Here is a 12132-nt window from a genome sequence, read left to right on the forward strand (position 1 = left end):
GAAAAACGTACGGAAGAATAAGTTTAAGTTTAAGTTTATTAAGTACGAGGAATAATAGTAGTGTGCTTTGCAGGCACGCTCATAAAAGGCGTGTTTACTTCTGTTATGACCTTAATTTGACCTGGATTACCTGGTTCAGATGTTAAGATGACGGAGAACTTAATAGTGCTTTGAATTGTGATTAAAATGAATGAAATGAGTGTAAACGTATTGAATGATGAAGATAATGAGAATACGATGTCTCTATGAATCAGTCTCACGTTCACTGGGAACTATCGCCGCAGCGTGACCTCCGAAATAAAGACCGGCACATTCTCGTCTTTCCGGAGATTCAACCCTGAGCAGCGTAATCCCAATTTAATTACAAGGCCTCCTCACTTGTGTCGGACGGCGGACTCATATTTCACGGTTCACGCTCCTCCTGGATTATCACCGCGGATGCAAACCTGTCTCTTACCGTGGAGGGAGAGGAGGGTCAGTGCAGTTTGTGTTCGCGGTGCCGGTAGTTTCTGGTTTGGTCTGGACCACGGGGCCTTTCCTCAGAGCTGGAGCCGGTCCTGGAGGTTTGGGGGCTGTGACCGGGGCAGCAGCTGTAGGTTTGGGTGGGACTGCGTTTGGATCTGGGGGCGTTGGAGAGGCTCCGGTGGGTTTGGGGGCCAGACTTGGAGCTGGAGGTGGAGAGCAGATGTCAAACTACACATTATCATTTTATTATAGTGATTATCTAAAAGCAGAGGTGATGAAACGTTTTAAAAATCGATTTACTGACTCGATATGTAAAGATTTAAACAGGTTTTTACTTCGCAACCAGTTAGCTTTCGAGGACAGAAGCACCTCTGTGTTTCTGTACAGTGAGTGTGCATTCAGCTGCAGGCACACAGTGAACAATGAAGAGGGCAGTGGGGACATCACAAAGGGAAATAAAAGTCAGACTCATTGGAGATATTATACGACCCTCTTCAGGGCTTCTTCTATAAGAAAAGTGTGTGAAGAGGAACAATGACAGACAGACACATGATCACTCTTTTGTTGTTATTGTTGCAAATTTTAGTTTAGTTTTTCATTTTTCTGCTGCTATTTCCATCTGCCTGTTTGCACTAACCCTAAGTATTGTATGTTTTATATTATTGTATATTTATATTTTATATTTTATTGTCTGGTTAGGGACTATAAAGTATAGAAACCAGAAGAAAACACTCTTAATAACTAAGTTTCCTGGTTTACACGTTCATGTAGCGCGTCTCTGTCTAACTAACAACAGTGGGGCTTTTTTCTTCTCACACAATCAGCTTTTTTCTTTTACAGGCTTTGGATTGAATAAGCTCCCCCTTCTCTCTCTCTCTCTCTCTCTCTCTCATATGAACACACACCAACATTAAATCTCTGCACATGTTTGCATATTTCTGCAACATAATGTGAGAGCAACATTTGAGTCTGTGAGCTCTCAAACGCTTCATTGTGCATCCGGCTTACACACACTCTCTCTCCCTCTCCCTCTCTCCCTCTCCCTCTCTTCCCCTCTCTCTCTCCCTCTCTCTCCTCCCTCACACTCCGGCACTGTTTTCTTCTCTCTCTCTCTTTTTTTTTTCTTTCGTCCTACAGTACTTTTGGGGCGACTTGTAGGTTGAAATAATTCGACCCTTCCGCTCCCTATTGCACTCCCTGCAAGTGCTCAGTCAGCTGCAACTAAACGCTTTAGGTGGAAAAAAGGCTTCGGGGGGAAGCGTGAAATGATCACGCCGAGTAAAAGAGCCGCTCTCTCAATGTGCGCTCATGTCCTGTCCCTTTCCTGCGCGAGCTTGCACACACAAATGCAATGCGTGTGCACGTGCATTCACACGCGCGCGCGGCCACGCATACACACACACACACACACACCAAACAACCTCCACCCTCCCTGCAGGGCCGCGCCCCCCTCACTCGCATCTGTTACCAAGTTCCACTTTACTAAACTTTTCCGCCCCCGCCCCACTTTCCCCTGCTTTCCGTCTTTCTCTTACTCCCTCTCTTTTATGTTAGATTAATTTCCTCTGGGGCACAAGATATGTAGGCAGGTAACATTAACCTGTGTGCGTAACGCCAGTGCAGTTTTCTCTGTTTGGATTATAAACAAGAGAAAGTTGGTTCTTAAGTGCATTTTATGTTCAGTGTCCTTTCAGCAACTTCCAAAAGAGCGTTTATGAGAGTTTCTCCAAAGTTCTCTCCTCCTTTGCCAGTGTGCACCTGTTACGCACGGTGCTCTTTACGCATTACGCACGGACTGAGCGACTGTGGAGCAGGCGCAATACACAGGGCTACAACTTCAACTTCACCGCTCTGCTGTCGGAGAGTGCAGTCTTCCCCTCCTGAATGCAACGTGTGCAGAGTTTTTGTTACAAAACGGATAGTTCCGGTCCTCGGCTCTGATTGTTCGCAGACACACACCTGTGCACGCATAACGTTTAATTTAAATATTAATTTGCCAACTGAAAATTTCCACTCATACTGATACTCACCGCTTTGTTTAGTTCTCATCGAGAACTTTATTCTCTGGCGGAACAATGACATTCAAGATTTCCTGAACATGTGTGCTCTCGTTGGCTGTTCCGTTTACAGGGTTTTACAGTCCTTGTAGACCGACTGAGGAGGGTTTACTCCACTCATTTGTAGTCTACCTGCTCTGTGTAACCCAGGACCTAGTTTGGCTTATCGTTAGCCAAACCAAAAAAACAAGACAAGCCCCTCAAAATACAAAACAAAAAACACTCTTTCCCATCTTTCCCTTCCCCGTTCACTCTTTATTTACAAAATGATTTGTTCTTTTTTATTATTATTAACCAAACCACTCACACACCAAACACTCGCCAACTCAAATATGAAATAAAATAAATAATAAAAAAACCTCACATTTCGCCTTTAAAAGAAATGCAACACAATACAATGTGAATATTTGCACATCCAAGCTCAGGACAAAAGCTTAAAGTATAAAGAGCGGAAGTCTCTCTTTGTAGGAGAAATGATAGTAGACAGGCATGAGTGCGTCCAGCTACATTTCAACTAACTAACCAGAGTTTAAAGCGGGAGTAAGGGGTCTCTCTTTGCCAGATAATACACCAAAAATAGCACACCTTTGTGGGACAACAGATACGGCATCACAAAATGATAACACACCAGGTGAAAATATGTGAAAAGGACAAGTCGAATTAAATATAATTTACAGCAGAGGCAAAACGGGAGGGATGGGTGTTGAAATGAAGGCCACTTTCCTTCACCTCAGTCATTTCTGTGACTGAAAGTGAGAAAAAAAAAAAGATTTTACCACAAAAACCAACCGGGCGACTAACAAACTGTGAGAGAGATACATTGAGATGCAAACTGTATTTTGTTTAAGTTGCTGTGTCTCTTTATTCGGTGTCTAACCTCTCCTTCCTTCTCCTTTTCGTGTCTGTCCTCCAGACAGCTGCAGGTCTCAGGGTTCACGCGCAGCCCCGAGACAATTGAGCGCGGAACAAAGCGCGAGACAGCGACCCATTTTGCTCTTGCTTGTCGCCTCGCGCTGCAACACTACGACCCTGACCTTCGGCTCGCGCCCACAACATCAAAACATAAATACTAATGTTGCCATGTGATGGCGGGAAACAAAAAGGAGGTCCAACTGTGACCTTGAGGCGAAGAAACACACACCAATAAATCAATTAGCCTACTGACTTATCAGGAAGGGAAAAAAAGGCTGAACTTAGCAGAAGATGTTTAGAAGAGAATTGAAGTCAAAAAGGTGTATGTTAGCGGGAAGTGGGTAAAGTGGGTAAAATATGGAAGCGTGGATAAAGTGAGTCGTTTAAAATATACTTTATATTAATTACCTAAAAGCCACTGGGTGCTGAACAGATACTGATACAGTGTTAGAGTTCTATACAGTTCTAGCCAACACTGACTCTCTATAAGGGGGGAAAAGATCTTGAATTCTCGCAGACTTGCCTCATTCTTATCTCTTTATAGGCCCTAAAGTTCAATCTGTATGCATGGCCATGGCAGCGGATTATTCAGTGCATTTCCTAAACGTGTGAGCTCGCAGAAAAGACTGTACAATTATCTGCTATTGAGCTATTTGAAGAAACCGAGTTATTTTATTCTACATTAAGTTTTCTTTTTTTCGTCATGTTGCCAGGCTGTGCAGTATGAAGACATTAAAAAAATATATATATATATTGTATAAAATTGTCACAATTTGAGGGAAATAAGATTAATAAGACCTATTTTAATTGAGCTTTTCCTGATAATTAATTTTCACTGTGGTGTAAATGTGAATATTAGAGCATTTATTTTAGGTAAGCAACACTAAATTTAGAAATATAACACATTTGTAATGCTTTTAATACAATTAATATAATCTATATATTATTATTATTATTACCATTATTATTATTATTAGTATTATTATTAGTAGTAGTACTAGTAGTAGTAGTAATACATTACAGTAACAATAATAGCATAGATTGGTTACATTACATTACATTAAATCAAAAACAAATTAAAATATGAATTAATACATTAGTTGCCCAGTTTTAGATTTAGTCTAATGGGCTGAATTATATTTAGATTCTATTAAATACTTTAGCCCTATAGCTATTTCTTAATTCTAATATTATGTCTGTTTTTAATTTATTTTAAGCCTTAAATAGTTCTTCTAATATCTTTTCATTTGTCTCACTGAGGTGTCGCTCCACATTTGGTTTGCCAACAGGATCTCCTCAAAGAATTCGCCATAGTTTAGATATTAATCATCACTTGTTTGTTTTTCACCCCCTTGCTAATTAATGTAATTAATATGAGGGGGAGTAGTTGGATCGGTGACCCGCGCTCTGACCGAGCGGAACCGGAAAAAATCGCATTAAAGCGCTAGAAAGAAGAACTAAAAGGAGGATTAGAACAATAAGTAAACACGTAAACACAGGAGGAAATGCTCAGTGTCTCTCTGGGACTTTTGGCTTTCACAAATTTAGTGTAAACTACAGGGAAAGACTGTTCAAAGGCCTGAGTTTGAGATCAATGCATGTGTTGTGGTAGGACAATGATGTGTTAATGAAGAATTACATCTGCATGACTGGTCTGATTTGGTGGCTCAGAAAAAGTCCTTTACTTAAGCAGCTGGTAGAAATACCAAAAATACTTCTTCACAAGCTAAATTCCTTGTTTCAAAATGTTAAGTAGCACAATCAAATACTTAAATGATTAAAACTAAGGCTTTAGTTATTTATTATATTATATTATGTCTTTTATTATTAGACATCACATGATTGGACCGATGCATTAACATGTAAGCAACATTTAATAACTATAACCTTCAGATAAAAGTAGTGGAGTGTAAAGTTCAATATTTGCCTCTGAATTGCAGTGGAGCGGAACATTTAAATACTCAAGTTAAGTAAAAGTATATCAAAATTGTACTTATGTAATCTGTAGCCTACTTAGTTACTTTCCACCACAGCTCATAAACATTTAAACAACTGATAGTCCATAAGTCTATCAGTTGTTTGATCATTTAAGGGACCTTACTTACCTTTTTTAGTGAATGTTAATTTTAAGATTTTACTGAAGAGCGACCCACTTTAACTAAAAGGTTTTGTTTTGGAACAACTTATTTAAATCAATTATATTTATTATTACAAAATACCCTGTTGCCCCTCTATTCTTACTCAGATGTTCCCAGATGGAGATTGACTTAAAATAAAGGGAGTCCATGTATTTACTTTCCCCCTAAACACTAGTTTACCTTTCACCATTACATCTTGAGTAGTTTTTATTTTATTTGTTTTTTCTGTTTTGTTAATTCTGTTTCGTAGCTCCTTTTTGCTGCTATTGCATCTGCTTCATATTCTGTGCTTTTATTGTGAAGCACTGTGTAAATTTTGCTTTGAAACACACTATTTGAATAAATCTTTACTCCCTAACTTACCCAGAAGGTCCAACTCAAGGTTTTTAATGTTCCCAACTCGTGTACTTGAGGCAGCTCATGCATGGCTTGAACAACGCTCCTTTGGGTTTGTCATAATACCCCTTTTGATCCAACTTTGTCTCACATTTCTGTACACTAAGACAGAGAAACAGTGTGATAACAACTTGCCTCTGGTGCCCATGTGTTTGCCATCGCTTTCCCCAAAACACTCAGTGCTGCACCGCAGTGCTGATTGAGCTTACCTCTATATCCCTGGGATTTAATTCAGAGTGGCACTTCACTGTGGTGACACAAGGTTCCCTTTTTGCAGCCATGGTGCCTGGGTGTTGCTGTGACTATAGAAGCTAGAAGGGGGCTTAAGGGCTGTGGGGCGGATTGAGAAATGGGACACATTATTTGTCCATGAAACATTATGTGACACAACATGACACCAGGCCATTTGTATGTAAAGGTAAACATTTCAGCGTGACGATTCGACAAGAGCGGACAAGGCTCCTGTCAATGTGGTTTTATACTCGCAGCTGAGAAAGAGGTGTTGTGGCATCGTGTGGCGATGGAGTGTGTATGCGGGTGAGTGTGTGTGTGTGTGTGTGTGTGTGTAAGTGTATAGAGCTTCTGTTCACAAATTTAATCCCCATAGACACAAGTCACTTGGTCCAGTCTGAAAAGGTGTTGTCAGGCTTGTTCTCTTGTTCTAGTCTTTCCCTGCTGAAAGCACTTACAGAATGTTGATCACAGAGCTACACAAAAAGTGTTTCTTGGAGTGTGTGTGTGTGTGTGTGTGTGTTACCTGTACTTGTAATTCATTTAATCTAAAAAAGTGTGATTGTCTGACACTCCCAGTAGAGGCCAAAAGTAGAGATTTGAAACACCAGTGTAAAATATACTGGCAAATATGGACCTTAAAGTACATCTGGGGGCATCCTGGTTGCTAAAACTATGGTTCCCAACTTGTTTGGCATGTAGCCCCTTAAAATATAGCTTATAGATAAAGTACCTTTGGGGTCCCTATCGAGCAGCTGATACTTGGAACCTGCAACACAAAACTAATCATCTCTCAACTCTTTCTCCAAAACTATAAAACAGTAGTTACTGCATAAACAAATATGCTGTCATAATCTGGAGAAGTATTTCTGTAATTGTTTTACTATTTGTCTCTTCTTATTTACTTCTGTTTTCTTTAATGTCTTTTATATGTTATACGATAATGTCAGTGTTTTACTAACTGTCTGTGCTTATGTGCTTTTGTATGTTTTCTTTTAATGTTCTCTTATATGCCATCAACCTGATGAAAATGAGCCTGTATGGCTAAATCTGGCACATTTATATGATGGACTCAAGTGTTAATTGATGTGTATTTTCCCTCCTTATATAAATAAACAAGCAAACAATGATGCAATACATTCAAGCATGCAAGGCAATGATGATATATACCATTAGACGGCTGTCGAGCCACTGTGGGCCGTGTTGCAAATCAATGAGCAGGACAATTTAATATTTGTTTTATTATTATTGTTGCATCAATGTGATAAAGTCCTTTGATTTGTAGGGTATTTATTCTGTTAGTTTTCATACAAAAAAAACCGTATCTGAATATTAAACAGTTTTTTAACTGATTTACAAAATGTAATAAATACTGTGATATGAAATTACATGTACCATGATTGAGCATTAACGATATCCATATCTCCATACCATAATGTGAAGACTTTTTAGAGACCTGAATTATCCAGCATTTCACAATAACAACGTAAAAGCAAAATTAAAAAACATAATCTTGTGTTAACATTTTTTTATGTTTTCTATACCTTGATTACTGGTGAACCCACATACTTCTTTTGGATCCCAACTTCCAGGTTAGGAACCACTGATCTAAAACAATGACCATGTAACTGCAATGTCATTTCCTGAATTAAAAGTGCATCAAGAGCAGCATGTGAATCCTGCTTTATGATGTATGACGAGCAAGTATCAGAGTTAGTGGCCTAAAAGGTGTCAATTCTAGGGGCAGAGCAATGTTACCTATAGCGTGTCTGGGGGCCTACTAAAATATCACTACGACAGAGAAACCAAAGAAATATTCTGTTACATGGCTCGGAATCTCAGGCTTTGCCCCTGTGACAAGTCATCATTCCCCTCCGGCTGTGTTTTATCATTTGTTTCTTCCTGCATGTGAGCTTTGCCGCTGATTACGACATGCTCTACTTGGCATATTAACTTCAGAATCTACTGAATCTCTCTAATACACCATCAGTTTCTTATCCTGCAAAGCTCTTTGATATCCATTACTTTATGAAAATATAAAAATATAACACCTATGTTAATATGATTGAAAAGATCTAACTTGCACTGAAGTGATACAAAAGAGTCTGTGTGATGCAGTGAAGGAAAAACACTGCTGATGGGACTTTAGGTTCACAAATGCTGTACATCCGGTGTTTGCGAAGACTCCAGCACAGAGGGCCCCATATGGGTGATGCATGGGAGCCATTTTTGTTCAGAAGCGCTGATCCAGGGCGAGTCTTTTTTTTTCGAAGGAATTCCTTCTGCCTGGCTGCTTTGATACTAGCTGTCTGGTTGTATTTACATACATACAGTAACAAGGAAGCCTGCAACAACAGCAGAAAGGGAAGCAGATTTGTTTTCAACAGAACTGTCGCTACAGAACTGAAACAAGCTGATGCAACCAGTTACGGTTGGGATCTACATCTGAGCAGGTGCTCAGGTGCTAACATGTCTTTAAGTCACCTTACAAATTATTTCTAGGGCTGAAACCATTATCTACTGATGTGCATTATCTCTTCTCAATTAATCAGTTGTTTGGTTGATAGAGTGTCAGAAAACAGTTAATAAATAAGTAAATGTCCAATGTCCAGATGACCAAAACCCCAAAATATTTAGTTTAGTGTAGAAGACAAAGAAAACAAGAAAATATTCACATTTGAGAAGATGAAACCAGTTATTTTTTTTAGAATTTTAGACAGTTAGTTGATGATCAAAATAGTGGCAGATTCATTCTATTATTAGATATTAGACATTCTTTCAGCTGTAGTTATTTCCTTTTTGTGGAACATTTATCAAGAAGCACCTCATGAAAACAACATATTATTATGACTTTTAGTACAGTCTCTGTAAAATCCTCCCATTAGAGTCTTATCACACACTAAATCCAAGCAATAGCAGTGTTGAGGACGCAGTTAGGGCATTTTTGGCCTTAAGACAAGTACTTTTGTACACAAATGTCCATCAGTTGCAGAGTATTGCCAATACACCAGAGCGGCTGACGAGAATCGTGTTTTGATAAAACACTCCATTGAAAATGTTGACTGCAGCATCTGGCGCCAAATGAAAGTAGGAGCCATCATGGCACATACAAACACCATCGAGTGAGAGCAATGACATGCTTCTTTTAACTCCTTCTCCTCAATAAAGATCATTCATCAGGCAGAACCATCCCTCAGAAATGTGTGATTGGAAATCGGGGGACTTTAAATCCCTGTCCAGGACTCTCCATCCATCTTCAACACGCCAGTGGTCTGGACGCTCAGAGATGAACTGCTGAACCAGATGCCACCATTCAGCCGGTCTCCTCTACCTTTTTTAAAATAATAATAGTAAATACCGTCAAATGCATGGAACCCAAAATCAGGCAGCCACATCACAATTTCACTGAGGCAGTGAGGCATCCCAAACCTGCATCCAATTTAGAGAGATATGGGGAGCAGAGAAGGTAGAGGTCCCCCATGTGCACTTCCCAAAAACAAAACAGATGCAGGATATTAAGTGTGTGTATGTGTGTGTGTGTGTGTGCGTCAGATGTATACATGGGCTAAAAGAGGTGATAGTGTTGAGACATGAGGTGCAGCGTAACCTTTGAAAGGAAACAATTCAACTCTGTGATGGCCTTTCCTGTGTTGACACGCATGGAGAAACCTTGGGAATCAGATGGCATTCACCCTCTGATTCCCTATCATAACCCCATTCGCTCACTATCATTATGATGGCGACGCCTATAGTTAGATATACCGAGTTCACAATTATTCTCATGATATGGAAGGGGGGAAAAGATGGATGTTAATGCTACACAGTCTGCACGAGAGCCAAGTTGGCATAATTTTGCTGTATTCTACGTGTTATAAATATGACTGATGGCGATAGTCAGTCTGTTGAATTACATTTACATATAGATTTACATTCCCATCAACATGTAATAATAGCACAAGCCTGAAGGTCCATACTAGTCACTCAGACATGCATGCGCACCGAGTGTGCACATGCACACTTTCCAGCATTTCATAGTTAATATTGGTGCCTTATTGAGGAAGGTGAAAACGCCCAACATCCATCAGACTGACAATAGTCTGTGTAGTGAAACACAGTGTAGGGACCTGCTGGACCTTTTGTCTGCAGAAAGACATATGATGCTTTAGAAGTACCCCAGTTTACAATTCCACATCAACTTTAATAATTACATTGTATAATCAGAGTACAATGATGTACACAGAATATGTACAACCATAAGATGATAATATTTTGCATAACAGTAGAGAGTAGAGTAGTTCAGCCAGCACTGTTATTCAGATCTCCTGTTTTTTGGAAGTGTTGTTGGAAGAGATTAGTGGTTATTAAGAGAGACAGGGATTGACAGGCAACAAAGAACTCCCGGCTGGACTTGAACTGGGGATGCCATTACCACATGATCAGCATCCCCATCCCCTTGGCCACCAGGACATAACAGATTTTTTAGGATTTTTTTTATTTTTTAGACCTTAACCTATAGTTTCAGATGATGATTTATAATAGGCAGAGTATAAAAAGAGATAACACACAGAGAAAACAACAAAGACAAAATGGATATTGTAATAAGTTTCCATCATAGATTATATATTTTTTCTTTCCCTTAAATCTTCCCACTACCTCCTTAAATTACACTGATGAAATCATGAGAGACTGTGACCTACACATCCTCTGTTCTAAACATATAGGCCCAAATTAATTTCTTCACATCACAGATTAGGTAATTTTATGGAATCTTGGTGGCCGAAACACTGTTACAATTAAACTGTTGGATAATTGTATAATTATGTTCCTTTTGTATCATCAGGATATATACGTATATTATAGGTAACAGTGATATGGGCCAATACCAAAACTTGCAGAGAAAAACCTTTCATTACTGACAGTCACAGGTTGTAAGTTTGCAGGGTCATAGAAGGTTTTCTATTTTACCTCTGTCAACTATTTATTAACTTTCTTTCCATTCTGTTTTCCACTCTAAAATCTTAAATTACTAAAAGATCCACTAAAACGTGTTCCTGGTGTCTGGTCAAAATGACCTATGCTCCAGCTATGATAAAGTCTGCAGATTTAAGATGGCACTTATAATTCTAATAATAATATTTCTAAAATCCTGGCTCTAGTCCTGACTGATTCAAGTGTTGGAACTGGATTACCTTAAACATATAAAAATCCCTCCAGCCTCACATTTTAAACTCTAATCTAACAATATCCGAACTTTACATTAATTACTGACGTTTTGCCACCATATTTCACGACACTGTCCGGCACAATCACAGTGACCCCCCGATAGTAATCCGCTCAGCAGCGCGCAGTGAAACATTACGGTCGGCCAACCTCTTTCATCCGGACAGACCCGGAAGTTGTTTGTGTGTCTGCCTCTCGCTGGAAGCAGCTCCGACTCTCTAACCTCTCCAGTTTGTCGGATAAAGGTGAGCTGATGCCGACTGACAGCAAATACTTAACATGTACACTGTTTACTCTGAGTGGGGCTACCTATTGTCCACGTGTGCGTTTTCTTTCACACGTGTTTGTGGCTGAAGAGCTTCATTGTTTACATCCGACCGGCTGCTCATAAACACGTGGACGGACAGGGGAGACACATGCTAACGGGGACTGTCGACATCTGGGAGTACAAGTGACTGGAGCTCATCGACAGTTGTTCCGGCGGTTCTGTGTTTTGGGTCCAGTTAACAGCGACAGTACCGAGCTGAGCTAACTGTGCTACTGTCTACCTGCTAGCTCGTTAGCATGTAGCTAGCCGCGGCTACAACCGAGCTAACTACAGCGCGATGCTTTTTTTACCTATTAAACTGAGATTGATGCTGTTTTGTTTGTATTTATAGTGTAATCAGTTGTGTGTGTGTGTGTGTGTGTGTGTGTGTGTATCCCTGACCAAC

General features: G+C 39.7%; 1 protein-coding gene across 1 annotated transcript in view; it reads left to right on the top strand.

Annotated features, from left to right (window-relative positions):
* Positions 1 to 11526: 11526 nt before the first annotated feature.
* The window catches only part of zcchc7 (zinc finger, CCHC domain containing 7), a 44224-nt gene continuing 43618 nt past the window's right edge, over positions 11527 to 12132 (top strand). The window contains exon 1 of the mRNA XM_035660002.1: positions 11527 to 11664. The gene's annotated coding sequence lies outside the window, so the exon portion shown is untranslated. The remainder of the gene's footprint in view (positions 11665 to 12132) is intronic.

This window comes from Morone saxatilis, unplaced genomic scaffold, assembly GCF_004916995.1.
Source record: "Morone saxatilis isolate NCDOM2014 unplaced genomic scaffold, NCSU_SB_2.0 Contig17, whole genome shotgun sequence".
In the NCBI taxonomy this organism is placed as follows: domain Eukaryota; kingdom Metazoa; phylum Chordata; class Actinopteri; family Moronidae; genus Morone; species Morone saxatilis.